Source organism: Carassius carassius, unplaced genomic scaffold (assembly GCF_963082965.1).
Source record: "Carassius carassius unplaced genomic scaffold, fCarCar2.1 SCAFFOLD_61, whole genome shotgun sequence".
NCBI classification, from domain to species: domain Eukaryota; kingdom Metazoa; phylum Chordata; class Actinopteri; order Cypriniformes; family Cyprinidae; genus Carassius; species Carassius carassius.
Window position 1 is genome coordinate 166,181 of NW_026775074.1, and position 19,251 is coordinate 185,431.

Here is a 19,251-nt window from a genome sequence, read left to right on the forward strand (position 1 = left end):
TATTCCCTTGGATCACTTACCAGTCTATTTCTCATTCAACTTCTAGTCTAATAAACTACAAATAGTACTATTTCCTTGGTCACCTACCAGTCTATTTCTCATTCATTTTCTAGTCTGATAAACTACAAATATGACTCTTTCCTTGATTCAGTTACCAGTCTATTTTTCATACCACCTCTAGTCTAAGAAACTACAAATGGAACTATTTTCTTGGTCACTTACCAGTCTATTTCTCATTCCACTTTTGTTCTAATAAACTGTAAATTACCTTGGTCCCTTACCAGTCTATTTCCCATTCATTTTCTAGTCTAATGACTAATGACATCCACCCCCCTCGCACCTACTCATCCATGCCGGCCAGGGTGCACCCTCCCCGGCTAGAGAAGGCAGCTTGAGGGGGGTGGAAGTCGGAAGAAATTTTTTTTTTATGAGGCCTAGAGAAAACACTTGTACTGTACTCAGGGCACTCAGGGAATCCATTTTTGTAAGTTTTATCCCATTATACTGTAGAAATATGCATAGAAAAAAGTCAGACCAGGGGGCCGTCTATCCGACGACACTAGCCCCATGTCCCTATGACCCCGGGGGTCAAAACGGCCAAAACGGGGCCAAACTGCACCAAACTCGGGACGGAGTAAGACCTCCAGAAGGCCTACCGAACACAGCTGTCCCCCCATCCATAACACCCCGGGGGGCGAATTTATGGCCCCCCACATTTTTGATAGTCAAATGGAAGGAAGAGACCTAGCAACTTGAAACTCGGTGACTTGATAGCCCTCAAAGGGCCCTCTCTGAAGCCACCTCCCCCAAGTCGATAGACCCCCGGGAGCCAGAGATATGGACCCGCAAATGCAAAAAGTCCCAAAATTTGACTGGCCATAACTCACTGGAAAAGAGGAGAAACAACACCAAACTCTGGTCAAAATTAGACCTTTGGGAGCTCTATCCGACGACACTAGCCCCATGTCCCTATGACCCTGGGGGTCCGAGTTACGGCCCCCCAAAATGTGGAATTTGAACCATTATAACTCAGGAACTGGACCACCCAGGAACTCGAGGGTGGTTGCATACGGTAGGCCCCTCGACCCTCTAAGGATCCCCCGAATTTCAGCCCCGGGTTCCACCGCTTCGCGGAGATATTAGCAAAAAAATAGTACCATCCACCCCCCTCGTACCTACTCATCCATGCCGGCCAGGGTGCACGCTCCCTGGCTAGAAAAGGCAGCTCGAGGGGGGTGGAAGTCGGAAGAAATTTTTTTATGAGGCCTAGAGAAAACAGTTGTACTGTACTCAGGGCACTCAGAGGAATCCATTTTTGTAAGTTTTATCCCATAGTACTGTAGAATTTGCATAAAAATGAGCGTTGAATTTTGGCACACATGTGCACCACATGTGGTGCGTATCTCACTTTTCATTAAATAGCAACTGTATTTGCAACAAGGAATGAGATCTGCCATGCTGTGGTGTATTGCGAACTTTTTTCCTGATGCGCCCTCCTGTGGTCTTGGACTCTTCCATGAACGATGCACCCACCTGAGGTCTTTCACAGACGAGGTGATGCACCAAATCAGGTGTGTTTGGTTAAAGAGAGTCATCTAAAACCGGCGTTGGGAAGCCCCGGCCCATGAGCTTGGCAGTTTCCAGGCCAGTAACGGAAGGCACCCATCCTTCCTTTCCTGGAGGGGGGCTAACCGTTGGTGTGGACGGTAGAGACGCAAATCATACCTCTGGCTGACCGCCTGGGCCTTCATACTTACCTGGCAGGGGAGACACCATGATCAAGAAGGCGGTTCACCCAGGGCGAGGCTTGCCCATTGCACTCCGGCCATGCTGACCCCTGCGAATTCCCCAAATGCGTGAATCTCGACTGCATAATTTATGGTAGTTGGGGACTGCGTTCGCGCTCTCCCCTGAAATTGTTGGTGAAACAAAGCAGAAGAGGTTTTTTTTGCGTTTTGCGGTTTTTTTTGCGTTTCAGAATGTGGAGTTCTGTCACATGCGAGGTATGTGTTGTGCGCCTGTGAAACAAAGTCAGTTACGCTCTTGAAAAATCGGACCCTGGTGGGTGGTTCAGTTCGAATATAGCACAGACCTTACTTTGAAAGTCGATTGGACTGACTGCAGCCTAGCTGTAGCTGTCTCCATGTTGTTTGGTTGTCCTTTTTCAATTGGTATTAATTTTGTTGTCGCTTACAGCGCCACCGAGTGGCCTGTCGCAGCGCCCTTTTTCACCTTGCTTCTGACTGAGCCCCTGCACAGGTGTGCCGATTTGGGTGAAGGGATCTCATTCCTTGCTGGAGTTATAGCCATTCGAGCCATCTCGGACACGCCACGTTAGCACGTTTTGAGGTCCCCTCGCCAAGGTGAATGGAAATTTCCACTTTTTTGGGATGATTATTGACAAGCAGACTCCAGAGAAGCTTTCTGTGCTGCTTTGGGTGGGACTGGGCCAAATACCTGGCGCTAGGTTGCAAAAGAAGGTTTTCGACAAAATCCCAAATACCCGAAAATTCTGTCAGAGCGACGAGCCAATCTGAGACTTGCGTCTGGTTCGGCTCGAGCCAAGGATTCCCATTACATAAGGGTACTACCATCCCCCAGCGTTTTTAGGTCCCCCAGACTTACCAAAGCCGAGATGGGCATCGCCGTGTCCGGCTTCCTGCCCGCTGCGTCTTAGCGGCATCGCTTCTCGGCCTTTTGGCTAAGATCACGTATCTTGTCAGACGGTTTAGACTGCGATCGCCTCTTGGAGGTTTCCTGACTCGAGATCTTTTTATATCTTGAGTCACACAACTTCGAGAGGTACATTGAACTCTGCTGCTTCGGGCTCCAACACGTTTTAAGGTAAGGTCTTTTAATTATTTATTTGGTTATTTATTATTGTATTTATTGTTGTTTTAAGTTTCTAGGCTGTTGGTGCCTCCATCATGTCGGCTGCCCATGCCGGCGTGCGGAGGCACCACAGCGTGCGCTTTTATTTTAAAGAGGTGAATGGCAAGCTCCTAGGAATGTCACGTCTTGACTTCTCCAGAAAGTCCTTTTTTTTTTGGAGCGTCCATTCAGGTATAAGTTTGAGGGCTCGTGTACGTGGGTTAAGGGGACCTGCGCGCTGACCCCAAAAAATTTTTGACGGACGCGGCGTCGATGTCTGCTGGACCGCGCCGGCCCACGGGAGACCCCTGACCGGCGCAGGTGGATCTGGACCCCCGAGGGGCCCCGCGGAAGCCCACCCAAATTTGAGGCCCCTACATGCCATTCAGCACTTCTCCATAGGGTGGCGCACGGAGCAGTACACCTCAGGTTTAAAACAGTGGCATTTACACGAATGGGGGGTGTACGATTTTTTTGCCCACGAAACCTATATTTGTCCATTTGACCTTTAAAGTTACAGAATGACCACGGAACCGATGCGGACCCCCGTCGGACCCCCAACCCGGGTCCCACGAACCCATTATTTGTCCATTTGACCATTATATTCACACAATGACTGCGGATCATCTGCAGACCCCTTGCGGACCCCCACCCTGGGTCCCACGAACCCTGTATTTGTCCATTTGACCATTATATTCACACAATGACTGCGGATCATCTGCGGACCACTTGCGGACCCCCACCCTGGGTCCCACGAACCCACTATTTGTCCATTTGACCATTATGTTCACACAATGACTGCGGATCATCTGCGGACCACTTGCGGACCCCCACCCTGGGTCCCACGAACCCACTATTTGTTCATTTGACCATTATATTCACGGAATGACCACGGATAACATCCGGAACATTTGCGGACATATCCAAAATTGTGGTGAATGTTAACCAAAATGTCACAGACTTTGCCAAGCTGTAACTCTGCCAAAACGGGGCCAAACTGCACCAAACTCGGGTCAGAGTAAGACCTCCAGAAGGCCTACCGAACACCGCTGCCCCCCATCCATAACACCCCGGGGGGCGAAGTTATTGCCCCACACATTTTTAATAGTCAAATGGAAGGAAGAGACCTAGCAACTTGAATCTCGGTGACTTGATAGCCCTCAAAGGGCCCTCTCTGAAGCCACCTCCCCCAAGTCGATAGACCCCCGGGGGCCAGAGATACGGGCCCGCAAATGCAAAAAGTCCCAAAATTTGACTGGCAATAACTCACCCAAAAAGAGAGGAAAAAACACCAAACTCAGGTCAAAATTAGACCTTTGGGAGCTCTATCCGACTACACCAGCCCCATGTTCCTTTGACCCCGGGGGTCCGAGTTACGGCCCCACAAAATGTGGAATTTGAACCGTTATAACTCAGTAACCGGAACACCCAGGAACTCGAGGGTGGTCGCATACGGTAGGCCCCTCGATCCTCTAGGGATCCCCCGAATTTTAGCCTCGGGGTCCACCGCTTCGCGGAGATATTAGCAAAAAATAGTACCATCCACCCCCCTCATACCTACTCATCCATGCCGGCCAGGGTGCACCCTCCCTGGCTAGAAAAGGCAGCTCGAGGGGGTGGAAGTCGGAAGAAAATTTTTTTATGAGGCCTAGAGAAAACACTTGTACTGTACTCAGGGCACTCAGAGGAATCCGTTTTTGTAAGTTTTATCCCATTATACTGTAGAAATATGCATAGAAAAAATGTTGGATTTTGGTTATTTGGTAACCAAAATGTCACAGATTTTGCCAAGCTGTAACTCCGCCAAAACGGGTCCAAACTGCACCAAACTCGGGTCAGAGTAAGAACTCCAGAAGGCCTACCGAACACCGCTGCCCCCCCCATCCATAACACCCCGGGGGCGGAGTTATGGCCCCCCACATTTTTGATAGTCAAATGGAAGGAAGAGACCTAGCGACTTGAAACTTGGTGACTTGATAGCCCTCGAAGGGCCCTCTCTGAAGCCACCTCCCCCAAGTCGATAGACCCCCGGGGGCCAGAGATATGGACCCGCAAATGCAAAAAGTCCCAAAATTTGACCGGCCATAACTCACTCGGAAAGAAGGGAAACAACACCAAACTCTGGTCAAAATTAGACCTTTGGGAGCTCTATCCGACGACACCAGCCCCATGTTCCTATGACCCCGGGCGTCCGAGTTACGGCCCCCAAAATGTGGGATTTGAACCGTTATAACTCAGGAACCGGACCACCCAGGAACTCGAGGGTGGTCGCATTTATATAAATGCATTATATAAGAAAAATAAAATAAATAAATAAACATGTTCAGAAAGATTCAGAGCAAACTGATATTAACCTTAACTATAACTATTTACAAAAAAAAAGAAAAAAGAAAAATGGAACAGGCTATCAAAACAAATAAAAAGATAACCTTACTTTTTTATCGTAGAAATAAAAGGAGTAGAACAATTATCATAACAAATATCAAAACAAACAATTTAAATAGCTACATAAATTATTTACGGGGATTTTTTTTTTAATTTCTCCAGTCTCTTTTTTTACTTGCTGCACCAGCTTTTTAGACGCTATTTCCTGTGGTGATTTAAGTGGGGAGTTCTTCACCATCAGTCTGCGTCTGAGGACCATCTTCATTAATGTGCTTCTTTCCTTATAGAAATAATAAGAAAGGCAAAGTGTTAGTGAACATGTCTACTTGTCACAAACAGTTAAACCAATCCATGGGAAATTGTACTTACTGAAGCAGATTTCCCAGACTTCTGGCCTTCTTCGGCATCGGGAGGGCTGTCGGAGAGCGTTGGGCTGGTGGATGAGGACTTTTCCTCAGCTGGCATCTTGTGGGGTTTTGTCGTCTTTCTTCTCTTGGCACCTTGCTGCCTTGGACTATCAGCTTCCTCACCCACCACAGCTGTATCAAAGAGGCGACGGTGTTCTGCTGCCTGCTTTGCATTAAGGTTGAGGGCATAAAACCTGTCAGCTGTGGTGGTGTCGTGGCACATGAACTGTGCCACTTTGTGCCTATCTTCCGGGCAGTGAGTGTTCTTTGCCTTTTTGGAGAGAGAACAGCATAGGCAAAGAGTTAGAAAAAAACACACCAGAAACTCATAAAGCCGGAACAAGTACAGGAATGCTTACATGGGTGGCGATGGCAGTCCTCACATCAGTAAATGTGGGTGTGCCTGGTAACCCCATGCTCGCCCACGCATCCTGAAAATACTTGTTCAAGTTTTTGCAGGAGCTGGCCTTTGAGGTAAAGAAGAAATAGTTTGCAACTCGTCCCCCTACCAAGTTGGACCGGAGTGAAAGGAATTCCTCAAGCCACCCATACTCCTCCTGGTCCAGGGCCAGCTGGGCTGATCCAAAGGCCTGGTTGGTCTTGTGGGCTGATATCTTTAGAAACAGTGAGAAGTGGCATAAGCTGAGTTTTATTTTAAAGAAAACCATGTGGACAACGAGAGACAGAGAGAAAGAGAACCACTCACATTAATGACAAAGTGGCCTTCTGTAGCTGTCGCACGGGCATCCTCCACCTCTTTAATTGTTACATTTTGGAACACCCCTCCACGGTGACCATAAATGCTGGCCCAGTAAGTGGTGAGGTGTCCATAAAAAGACCATTGGTCCTTTTTCTCAGGACTAGTCTTCAGACGATCTTCACAGAAAAAAAGAGAAGCATAAAGGATCACATTGATCGCCAAATAATGAGAGGAGAAAGGATTCAAAAACTTACCCAGAATCTCAGAAAAAAATTTTTGGCAGAGTCCCGGCAAGCTCGCAGTGTGGCTTTAGGGATCAGGCGGGCCTCCTTGGCTTGTTTTACAGCCAGCTCGTGGACTGCCACGCTGCGCTTTACTGGGCGGGTCAAGTTCTGGATTTCCCTCCTAATCCCAATGAAAGCCACACGGGAGAGCCGGCATGTGGGCGGCGGGGTCTCATTAAGATATTTGAGGAACTGTGCCACATTTTTTAGGTAATGGTGCACAGTTGGCTCTGCAATATTGCATTTCCTTAAAAAAGACAGCCAGGACCGGACCTTTGCCCTGTTGTCCAAAAACATCAAGCTGGCCAGATTGGTCTGGCCAGCTGACATATATGAAATAAAAATTTTTATTCTAAAAATCTTTGAGGACACATTATTTATTAATTTCGGAGTGGGGTTGATGCCCTCCCAGTGGGCCCTGGACTCCTCAATGAGCTGATCTGCAAAAAGAAAGCACAAGAGAAGGACCAGGTGAGTCAGGTCGATAACTAAGAGGTAAACACTAACAAACATCATTATTATTATTATTATATTAAATTAAATTAAATTAAATATATAATAAATTATATATATATATATATATATATATATATATATATATATATATATATATATATATATATATATATATATATACATACATAATATGTGTGTGTATATGTATAATTATATTACTATAATTTTCTAGTCTAATAAACTACAAATGGTACTATTTCCTTGGTCACTTATCAGTCTATTTCTCATTTCTCTTGTAGTCTAACAAACTATAAATGGGGCTATTTCCTTGGTTCACTTACCAGTCTATTTCTAATTCAACTTCTAGTCTAATGAACAACAAATGAGATTATTTCCTTGGTTCACTTACCAGTCTATTTCTCAGGTAACTTCTAGTCTAATAATCTACAAATAGGAGATTTATTAATGAAAGTTATTGTATGGTGTTATCAAAGTGACAAGTGTCATACTCACTTAGGGCTGGCAAGTGGTCCGGAAAGGGGTATGGTGCATCGGAGGAGTGGGCCTTCTTTGAAGGCCCGGCGACCTCCTCCTCGGGTCCTGTGGCTGGCTCTGCCTCAGGCCTGGTGGCTGGCTCTTCATCTAGTCTGTCAACCTGCGACTCTGAGCACTCCTCCTCCCCAGGGCTGTCGAGGGCCGATAGCAGACTATGTGTTGCCCGTGCAACCTGCCTAGAGGGGGTGGGATTTGACCACTTCCTCAGCTGCCGGTACCGCCGTGAGAAGCTCTCCCAGAAGCAATGGATAGGAGAAGCTTGCGCTCCTTCACATTCCGCACCTTGTGAAAGACACGAAGGTGTTGGCTTAGCTGATTATAGCCACGAAAGCACAAGGGACAGTCGTCCAAAGCCATATCTACTTTTGTTAAAACACTAAAGGATGAATTGCAAAAGGATGAATGCAAGGGACACTGCCCAAGCATTGGTTACTTATATAACTTTTTAGGTCCCATTTGTAGTCTGTTAATACAACTTTGAGTCTAATACATTAGAGAGCACAATTTGCAGTCTATTTCTCATTACACTTCTAGTTTAATAAACTACAAATTTGACTATTCCTTTGATTCACTCACCAGTTTTTTTTTCATTCTTTTTCTAGTCTAATAAACTACAAATGGGACTATTCCCTTGGATCACTTACCAGTCTATTTCTCATTCAACTTCTAGTCTAATAAACTACAAATAGTACTATTTCCTTGGTCACCTACCAGTCTATTTCTCATTCATTTTCTAGTCTGATAAACTACAAATATGACTCTTTCCTTGATTCAGTTACCAGTCTATTTTTCATACCACCTCTAGTCTAAGAAACTACAAATGGAACTATTTTCTTGGTCACTTACCAGTCTATTTCTCATTCCACTTTTGTTCTAATAAACTGTAAATTACCTTGGTCCCTTACCAGTCTATTTCCCATTCATTTTCTAGTCTAATGACTAATGACATCCACCCCCCTCGCACCTACTCATCCATGCCGGCCAGGGTGCACCCTCCCCGGCTAGAGAAGGCAGCTTGAGGGGGGTGGAAGTCGGAAGAAATTTTTTTTTTTATGAGGCCTAGAGAAAACAGTTGTACTGTACTCAGGGCACTCAGGGAATCCATTTTTGTAAGTTTTATCCCATTATACTGTAGAAATATGCATAGAAAAAAGTCAGACCAGGGGGCCGTCTATCCGACGACACTAGCCCCATGTCCCTATGACCCCGGGGGTCAAAACGGCCAAAACGGGGCCAAACTGCACCAAACTCGGGACGGAGTAAGACCTCCAGAAGGCCTACCGAACACAGCTGTCCCCCCATCCATAACACCCCGGGGGGCGAATTTATGGCCCCCCACATTTTTGATAGTCAAATGGAAGGAAGAGACCTAGCAACTTGAAACTCGGTGACTTGATAGCCCTCAAAGGGCCCTCTCTGAAGCCACCTCCCCCAAGTCGATAGACCCCCGGGAGCCAGAGATATGGACCCGCAAATGCAAAAAGTCCCAAAATTTGACTGGCCATAACTCACTCGAAAAGAGGAGAAACAACACCAAACTCTGGTCAAAATTAGACCTTTGGGAGCTCTATCCGACGACACTAGCCCCATGTCCCTATGACCCTGGGGGTCCGAGTTACGGCCCCCCAAAATGTGGAATTTGAACCATTATAACTCAGGAACTGGACCACCCAGGAACTCGAGGGTGGTTGCATACGGTAGGCCCCTCGACCCTCTAAGGATCCCCCGAATTTCAGCCCCGGGTTCCACCGCTTCGCGGAGATATTAGCAAAAAAATAGTACCATCCACCCCCCTCGTACCTACTCATCCATGCCGGCCAGGGTGCACGCTCCCTGGCTAGAAAAGGCAGCTCGAGGGGGGTGGAAGTCGGAAGAAATTTTTTTATGAGGCCTAGAGAAAACAGTTGTACTGTACTCAGGGCACTCAGAGGAATCCATTTTTGTAAGTTTTATCCCTTACAAAAATGAGCGTTGAATTTTGGCACACATGTGCACCACATGTGGTGCGTATCTCACTTTTCATTAAATAGCAACTGTATTTGCAACAAGGAATGAGATCTACCATGCTGTGGTGTATTGCGAACTTTTTTCCTGATGCGCCCTCCTGGGGTCTTGGACTCTTCCATGAACGATGCACCCACCTGAGGTCTTTCACAGACGAGGTGATGCACCGAATCAGGTGTGTTTGGTTAAAGAGAGTCATCTAAAACCGGCGTTGGGAAGCCCCGGCCCATGAGCTTGGCAGTTTCCAGGCCAGTAACGGAAGGCACCCATCCTTCCTTTCCTGGAGGGGGGCTAACCGTTGGTGTGGACGGTAGAGACGCAAATCATACCTCTGGCTGACCGCCTGGGCCTTCATACTTACCTGGCAGGGGAGACACCATGATCAAGAAGGCGGTTCACCCAGGGCGAGGCTTGCCCTTTGCACTCCGGCCATGCTGACCCCTGCGAATTCCCCAAATGCGGGAATCTCGACTGCATAATTTATGGTAGTGGGGGACTGCGTTCGCGCTCTCCCCTGAAATTGTTGGTGAAACAAAGCAGAAGAGGTTTTTTTTTGCGTTTTGCGTTTTTTTTTGCGTTTCAGAATGGGGAGTTCTGTCACATGCGAGGTATGTGTTGTGCGCCTGTGAAACAAAGTCAGTTACGCTCAGCCAGTTAGCACAGACCTTACTTTGAAAGTCGATTGGACTGACTGCAGCTTAGCTGTAGCTGTCTCCATGTTGTTTGGTTGTCCTTTTTCAATTGGTATTAGTTTTGTTGTCGCTTACAGCGCCACCGAGTGGCCTGTCGCAGCGCCCTTTTTTTACCTGGCCTCTGACTGAGCCCCTGCACAGGTGTGCCGATTTGGGTGAAGGGATCTCATTCCTTCCTGGAGTTATAGCCATTCGAGCCATCTCAGACACGCCACCTTAGCACGTTTTGAGGTCCCCTCGCCAAGGTGAATGGAAATTTCCACTTTTTTGGGATGATTATTGACAGGCAGACTCCAAAGAAGCTTTCTGTGCTGCTTTGGGTGGGACTGGGCCAAATACCTGGCGCTAGGTTGCAAAAGAAGGTTTTCGACAAAATCCCAAATACCCGAAAATTTTGTCAGAGCGACGAGCCAATCTGAGACCTGCGTCTGGTTCGGCTCGAGCCAAGGATTCCCATGACATAAGGCACGTGGCTCTGCGACGAACCGTTTGGGAATTACGAGCGATGCCGTACTTTCCGTCGCTGCAGTGCCAGCGTCAGGCCGAGCGTGACGAGGCCCGGTGACGTTGCAGACAGGGGAGGGTACTACCATCCCCCAGCGTTTTTAGGTCCCCCAGACTAACCAAAGCCGAGATGGGCATCGCCGTGTCCGGCTTCCTCCCCGCTGCGTCTTAGCGGCATCGCTTCTCGGCCTTTTGGCTAAGATCACGTATCTTGTCGGACGGTTGAGACTGCGATCGCCTCTTGGAGGTTTCCTGACTAGAGATCTTTTTATATCTTGAGTCACACCACTTCGAGAGGTACATTGAACTCTGCTGCTTCGGGCTAAAACAAGTTTTAAAGTAAGGTCTTTTAATTATTTATTTGGTTATTTATTATTGTATTTATTGTTGTTTTAAGTTTTTAGCACCACAGCGTGTGTTTTTTATTCAGGCAGGTTGAGGGGAAGCTCCTTGGAATGTCCCGTATGGACTTTTCCAGCAAGCTGATCCAAAAGACCTTAGCTTTTAGGTCTGACGACCTGAATTGTTTGATGACTCTGCCCTTGAACAAAGGATTTGATGTTTAATCAAATTAAACAAACCGCTTCCCTGCTTAATGACTTTTGGCAAAGGTTTGATTCAGTTAACCCTATCAAGTCGATTAACGCGGATACGCGTTTTGAGTCATTTTCTCCTGATAACCCCGAAAAGAACTTAAATTACACTTTCAGTTTTAATCGTACAGATAAGAGCAATACATCAATCGAATCTGTAAAGGGTCTACTTTTTTTTGGATACATACATAATAACAACAAAACTTTGTGCACTTATAAAATAAAGATAACAAACAAGGTGCGCTGTCTGCAGCCTTTGTCTGCGCTGATCTTCTTTTACAAACACGTCATTTAAATGAACTGTAACTCCGTGAATACTCAACGAAAATACATGAGAGAGATATCTATAGAAAGCTTGACATGTCTATTTTTAAACTAAACAAGTGCCGCCGAAAACAGATATTCTGTGATAAATTAATCCATATGAAAACAACGCGATGTCTGTTTTTCATGTCTCCCTTCATTATATCTAATGTGACCACGCCCCCGCGCTGAACGCGCTATTCAGATTCAAACTGAAGCGCGCAGCTTGAATACGCCCACACAGAAGAAAAAGCAGCCAGACTGTTCAAGTTTTTTTTATTTTACTGTTTGCTTCGCGATGATAGGAATAACACATAATTCACCCCAAAAAGATGTGATGTGGTTGAGGATTTGAGAAATGGATTTCCTCAGAAAAAAAGAATGAAGCACTTTATTCAGCAGAGATCATAAACACGAGTAAGTCTCTTTTTATTTATTTATATACTTGTACTAGTTTTCACATAACGTGTAAACGTTTTACTAGTTAGACTTTTTCCGAACTATAATTCCTGACTAAATATATAATCAAGTGAAACATTATGAAGTTTCAATAACAATATACAACACTATACCCTTCGAAAGCTTGATGTAAATAATATAAATGTAACAAATAGATAACTGTAACAAATGTAAAAACAATGCTTTTCTTTCCATTTATTCCCCCTAAAAACCCAGAAAAATATTCTCAGCTCTTTTCAACATTAATAATAATGATGATAATAATAACAACAAACGTTTTTTTTTTTTTTTTTTGTAGAAAATAAGATTGTTAAAAGGATTTCTGAAGGATTGTGTGACTGGAGTAAGCATGCCAAACAATTTGTTTGAAAGTCAGCTTTGATTGTTTCTAATAAACTGTTTAACTGCTCCCCCAAGTGGATATTAAATTATGTTGTGGGATAATTAAATATATTCTTAATAAACTACAAACATAAAATTATATAGATTTATTTTGTTCTCACATTCTCTCTTGTAACTCCTCACTCACAGTGGCACAGATGACTGAGAGGCTCATTATGCAGCTCATTATGCAGGCCTTTGTCTTCTCAGGTGTAAATCACAATGATATTCATGGTAGTTGACGCCTACTCGCATTTGACTTTTACCAACAAAAAGTGTCTTAGAAAATTTTAAGCAATATATTGTTTTCTGTGAGTGAGTAAACAAGATGATTTTCACATCATTTAGAAAGAAAAATTCTAGGCTACAAGCTCCAGTTCTCAAAAATCCCGGGAACCATTGTTCTTTATGTGTTTTTTTGCCTTATTCAAGCGTTTTAACATTTTTAGTTTTTCACTAACCACGCATAATATTTTTTTTCTCAAAAACACAATCATGTACATACATGCATTTCACATATTATTACAGCCCAGTTTGTGCTGATTACAGTGAGATTAGTCTTTACCCATTTAGATATTTATAAGAAACTGAAAAAAGCACAAATGTCAAGGCATGACAAAACTTCTCCAGGCCCCAAAAATACCCTTAGACTCCAGAGGGTCAAAGCCCAGTTCTCCATGTTCACTGTCGAGAAACTTTCTGATAACACACTTAAAACTGTGATTGTAAGGATGTTCAATGAAACAGTGACTGGAGATGATATTTATGTTTGGTTGGGTAGATTTTGCACTGTTCGAGGCCAGCCTGTCAAAGTGTTAGATGAAGATGGCATTTGGACATGCTTCTGGCGAATTCCCATTAAACAATGGGAAGACGCTGGGGGCTACCAGGGCCTGAAACATCTGCCTTCCATGATTGTGCTCGGAGAGAACAGAGGCTACATACCAAACTCTGCAGGAAGGGTTGCAGGTTTGGTCATCTCGCTGAAGCATGCCAAGAGTTAGTATGTGGGAAGTGTAGAGAAATTGGTCACAGTTTGATGATTGTACCAATGGCAGACGGTGCAATCTTTGTGGAGAAACAAACCACCTCTACAGAGACTGCCCTAAAAGTTTTGCCAACAAGCTCAAAATGGCCGCCCCACATGGGCAACAAACGAATGAACAAAGGAAAGAGGAGGCGGTCCCTGAGGTTTTGGCGGGAATTTCAAATTCCCAGCCGGCCTCAGGGATTGGGCAGGAAGGAGGAAGTGGGACGGCCACAGGGGCGGAGGCAACGGAACAGGAAATGGTCATGGAAGGAGAGGAAAGTGAGGAAAAAAACAATTCCTCACAAGTAACAGTTTCGGATGGGGTGCAGGAATCTACCGGGAGTGAGACAGAGTGTTCACTCCCTAACGCTCAGGTGCAAAAAAGACCTGCGGGGTCTCCTCTGATTGTAACGGAGGAGAAAAAATCTAGGGCAGCATATAAGCTTGATAGTATCGATTCGGTAGATCTGGAGCGCATGTGGCCCCTAGAGTCCCCCAATGAGGTATCCTTTTTGCACATTAAGCTAACAGCATCATCGCCAAAAGAGCCACAAGAGGTTTCCTCTGTGGCCTCTGAAGCGACAGGCATTTGCCCTCCTGATCCCAGCTCGTCTGAGGAAAAGGAAAGGCAAATGCAACAAGATATAACATGATTTTAATCGTATCTTTGTAGTCTTTTTACTGTCTTCTGTTTTAAATGTCTTATACCTTTTTAACCCTACTGCTCATGGCCCTCACCATCTCTACTATCAATGTAAGAAGTGTGAGGTCCACCATTAGAGCACAGAGTATTTTGTCCCTTTTAAAATCTTTTAAGTCAGATTTGTTTTTATTACAAGAGTGTTCTCTGCCCTTTTTAACTAGGTACAAGAAAATGGAGGAGCTATGGTCCGCAGGAGCCTCCATATGGAGCGGATCAAATTTTAACAAAAATGACGGAGTTGCGGTTTTAATTAATAATCCTAACATCTTGGTGAAGGGCAGCACTGTGGTGAGGCAAGGCCGGGCACTTTTAGTAAATCTGACCTTTTTAGACAGGGATTTTAATGTTCTTAATGTATATGGTTTTACGGAAAAGAATGAAAGATATGAGCTTTTAGAAGACTTGCAACCCCACATGCTAGGTAGGGCCCCCCTAATGGTAGCAGGGGATTTTAATTGTGTTTTATCCAAAACAGACAGGAAAAGGGTAGGGGAGGATTTTAGAGTGGACAAAACGTCGGTTTTATTGCAGGGTTTAGTCAGAGATTTTAATTTAGTCGACTGTTTTAAAATTTTGCATCAAAGAGAGGAGGGCTTCACCTGGTTCAGTGGTGATGGTACCAAAGCCTCTCGAATCGACTACGTTTTTACAAGGGACTGCCCGCCGACCGATGCTACATTAACCCCCCTCTTTTTCTCTGATCACATGATGCTGTCTTGCACCCTTTCACTGCCCATGGGTGTGACGGTAGGGGGAGGGCTGTGGAAGCTGAACTGTTCCCTGTTGGAAGACAAGGATATAGTTTTAGAATATAGGGAACAGTTCAGCCAATGGCAGAACCTCCAAGACTTTTACGATACACGTGCACAGTGGTGGGAGATGGTAAAGGACCGGACAAGACAGTTTTTTAGAAAGATAGTGAAAGAAAAGAAGAGTAGGGAAAAGAAACGCATGTTGGGGTTCCAGAAAAGACTACAAAGGTATTTTAATCTTTTAAATAATGGTTTTGATTTTAACGAGGAAATTCAGGAAGTAAAAAAAGAAATGTCAGTTTTAGCCAATATAGAAAGTAAAGGGGTCCTTTTAAGAAGTAAAGAGAGAGAAATAGAAGAAGGCGAAAAGTGTACCAGATATTTTTTTAAGAAAATAATAACAAGGGGTGGGGGGTTAACCAGGGTTAAAACAGGGGATAGGGAGGTTAACACAACAAAAGAGATTTTAGAGGATGTGGAAAAATGTTATGGGGCATTATATAGTTTTAAAAAGGTACACTTTGACACTGCAAAAGAAGTTTTAAATTTTATTGAGGAAAGGGTTGACTGTCAAAATGAGATTTTAACCCAAGATTTTAACATCTTAGAAATCCAAAAAGCTCTTGGAGGTTTTAAGAAGGGGAAGTCCCCAGGAGTGGATGGACTTCCCCTAGAGTTTTATCTAACATTTTGGGACATTTTAGGACAAGAGCTTTTGACAGTTTTTAAAGAGTTTGAGACCCTCGACAGACTTCCAGACAGTTTTAGAATAGGGATAGTTTCTTTACTTCACAAAAAAGGTGACCGGACTGACTTAAAAAACTGGAGACCCATAACACTTTTAAATTTTGATTATAAACTTTTTAGCAAAATTTTAGCAACACGCATGTCAATGGCTTTAGAGGACGTGATTCACCCGGATCAAGCTTGTTCTGTGCCCGGAAGAAAGATAACAGACAGCCTAGTGCTGATCAGAGACGCCATCTGTTATGCGAGAGACAGAAATATTCGGCTAGTAGTCCTAAATTTGGACTTTGAAAAAGCATTTGACCGAGTCTCGCACCAGTACCTTTTTCAGGTACTGCAAAAAATGGGTTTTCCAAAGAGGTTTGTAGCCTGGGTGGGACTGCTGTACAAGGGACTAGTCAGCAAATTCCTTGTAAACGGGCATCTTTCCAAAACTGTGAACATACACAGTGGTGTCCGTCAGGGATGTCCTTTATCTCCTCTCCTGTTTGTGGCTTGTATCGAGCCACTGGCACAGATCTTGAGAAAGGATAAATGGATCAAAGGACTGGACGTTCCTGGGACGGGTGGACTGACAGCGACTTGTGCCTTATACATGGACGATGTTACTCTTTTAACCACAGACATTTTATCTATACGAAGAGCACTGGACTTGACTGACTGGTACGGTCGGGCCTCGGGCGCCAAACTCAATAGAAACAAGTCTGAGGCCCAGCTCTTCGGGCCGTGGGGGGACGTGGACACAGGAGGACTTGATTTGGTTTTTAAAGACAACGATTTTAAAATTTTAGGTGTTAAATTTGATAAAGAGGGTGGAGGACGGGAAAGCTGGACTGACTTGCTAGGGAAAGTTAGGAAAAGACTAGAGTTTTGGGGACTAAGACAGTTGACGATTGAAGGTAAAATTTTAATTTTTAAATCTGTGATTTTACCTCTGATTTTACTTGTTTGTTCTGTTTTTAGCCCCCCTCGGCAGTTCCTGGTGAAACTGGAGAGGGCGGTGTTTTACTTCCTGTGGGGGTCCAAGTGGGAGCGCCTGAAGAGGGAGACAGTCAAGAAAAGGCCAGAGAACGGTGGAAAAGGCCTCCCAGACCCCCACCTGTTTTTAGGCAGCTGCTTCACCGCCCTGCACATCAGTTATGCCATGACCCCATCCAAAGAAAACAAGACGGCTGCAATGGCGCGATTTTGGATGGGGTCTTACCTAAGAACTTTGAAAATTTTACCAGTAGATTTGAAAACCCCAGTGTCTTTTAACTTGCCTAAAGAGTACAGTTTTATAAAAAAGTTTTTAAAGAAATACCTTTTAGAGATGGAAGATGTCACCATTTTAACTAAACACAAGTCTCTCATTTCTGTTGTGCAGGACCGGGAACCGGTGAGTCCAGTTCCGGGCCTCACACTAAGTGAGGCCAAACAAGTTTGGCGGAATGCGGCTCACCCTGCTCTCCAGAAAAGGCACAAGGACTTATCGTGGATGGTGGCTCATGAGATCCTCCCGGTCAGGGCGGTTATGCACTCCAGAGGCATGGCCAAAAACCCCATCTGCCCTCGGTCCGGCTGCAAATCCCCGGAGACCGTCCACCACCTGCTCTGGGACTGCAGCACTGCGCGGGTCCTGTGGGCCAAGACCGGCCCCCTGTATTTCCCGTGCCTACCAGCAGGTGGGGCCCAGTTCGGGTACCAGCTCGCCATCCTTGGGGTGGGCCGGGGCTTGAAGGACTTGACGGCACAGAAATTTACCTCGCTCTAGCTCACCCTCAACGTCATCAAGGATGCCATCTGGGCCACCAGAAACCTGCTGGTGGGGAAGCGCGTTACGGTAACCCTCCATGCATGCGAGCTAAAGGTAACATCAATGCTGCAGGGGTACCGGACGACGATATTCGGACGGGGGGCCGGGGTCGCACAGAGAGGGTCCCGGCAGGCACCGACCCTGGCTGCCCGTAGATGCACCCTCACCATTCTGGCTACGGGAACAGCGGGCCAGCGGGCCGGAGGAGAGGGGATCTCCGCTGAGCCCGTAAAGTAGCATCTCATGTCCCTGTTCTGGAGAGTGGGGTGAAGACCGACTTGATAAGGACTCACCCCCGGTCTTGCACAACAGATGTTTTTTTTTATTGGTTTTTATCCAATAAATTGGTTTTTATTGTGTTTTATCAATAAAATTGGTTTTATTAACATGCATATGAGGCTTGTTTGCTTTTTTAAATATGTATTTTACTTTTGAAACCAATCACACCTTTTAAACACACCCCAAATATGGCCTTTTAAAAACAAGCAAAACACTGTGGTTTTAATCAAATGTTTTTTAACAATGATTGTTTCTTTCATTTTACCATGTGTATTTATTATATATTATATGGCTTGTTTTAATGTGTGCTTGAAAAGAAAAATGTGTGTGAAAGTAAAAATGCAAATGGAAAAAATGTAACTCGTGACAATAAAACTTTTTTGAAAGAAAAAAAATCTGTTCTTATCAGTTTAATATCTGATACGTCCCCCATCCGGGGACTACATATTAAATGGATTTTTAGATCACGGAGCTGGAGCCGGGGCTTGCTCCGTCCACTCCAAGCATCGGCCTGGTATTGCAGTGTCTCCAGGAACGGTGTGCTTTCCCTTTTTGGGGATTGCCGTTTATTGTGTCGAATAGCAGAACAAGGAATGAGATCTGCCATGCTGTGGTGTATTGCGAACTTTTTTCCTGATGCGCCCTCCTGGGGTCTTGGACTCTTCCACGAACGATGCACCCACCTGAGGTCTTTCACAGACGAGGTGATGCATCGAATCAGGTGTGTTTGGTTAAAGAGAGTCATCTAAAACCGGCGTTGGGAAGCCCCGGCCCATGAGCTTGGCAGTTTCCAGGCCAGTAATGGAAGGCACCCGTCCTTCCTTTCCTGGAGGGGGGCTAACCGTTGGTGTGGACGGTAGAGACGCAAATCGTACCTCTGGCTGACCGCCTGGGCCTTCATACTAACCTGGCAGGGGAGACACCATGATCAAGAAGGCGGTTCACCCAGGGCGAGGCTTGCCCATTGCACTCCGGCCATGCTGACCCCTGCGAATTCCCCAAATGCGGGAATCTCGACTGCATAATTTATGGTAGTGGGGGACTGCGTTCGTAATCTCCCCTGAAATTGTTGGTGAAACAAAGCAGAAGAGGTTTTTTCCAGGTTTTTTTTTTTTTTGCGTTTCAGAATGGGGAGTTCTGTCACATGCGAGGTATGTGTTGTGCGCCTGTGAAACAACGCTTTCACCGATTTTTACGCTCTTGAAAAATCGGACCCTGGTGGGTGGTTCAGTTCGAATATAGCACAGACCTTACTTTGAAAGTCCATTGGACTGACTGCAGCCTAGCTGTAGCTGTCTCCATGTTGTTTGGTTGTCCTTTTTCAATTGATATTAATTTTGTTGTCGCTTAC

The 19,251-nt window shown here is 45.3% G+C and overlaps 3 non-coding genes and 1 pseudogene across 3 annotated transcripts; all 4 read left to right on the forward strand.

Moving 5' to 3' along the window:
• The first annotated feature begins 1,749 nt into the window (after positions 1-1,749).
• LOC132134637 (U1 spliceosomal RNA) lies at positions 1,750-1,913 on the forward strand. The gene has a single exon (XR_009429692.1). It is a non-coding gene; the product is annotated as a U1 spliceosomal RNA (small nuclear RNA).
• Positions 1,914-10,015: 8,102 nt separating this feature from the next.
• Positions 10,016-10,179, forward strand: LOC132134753 (U1 spliceosomal RNA). The gene has a single exon (XR_009429748.1). It is a non-coding gene; the product is annotated as a U1 spliceosomal RNA (small nuclear RNA).
• An 8,092-nt stretch (positions 10,180-18,271) lies between these two features.
• Positions 18,272-18,448, forward strand: LOC132134694 (U2 spliceosomal RNA; annotated as a pseudogene).
• A 351-nt stretch (positions 18,449-18,799) lies between these two features.
• Positions 18,800-18,961, forward strand: LOC132134651 (U1 spliceosomal RNA). The gene has a single exon (XR_009429706.1). It is a non-coding gene; the product is annotated as a U1 spliceosomal RNA (small nuclear RNA).
• Positions 18,962-19,251: the final 290 nt, after the last annotated feature.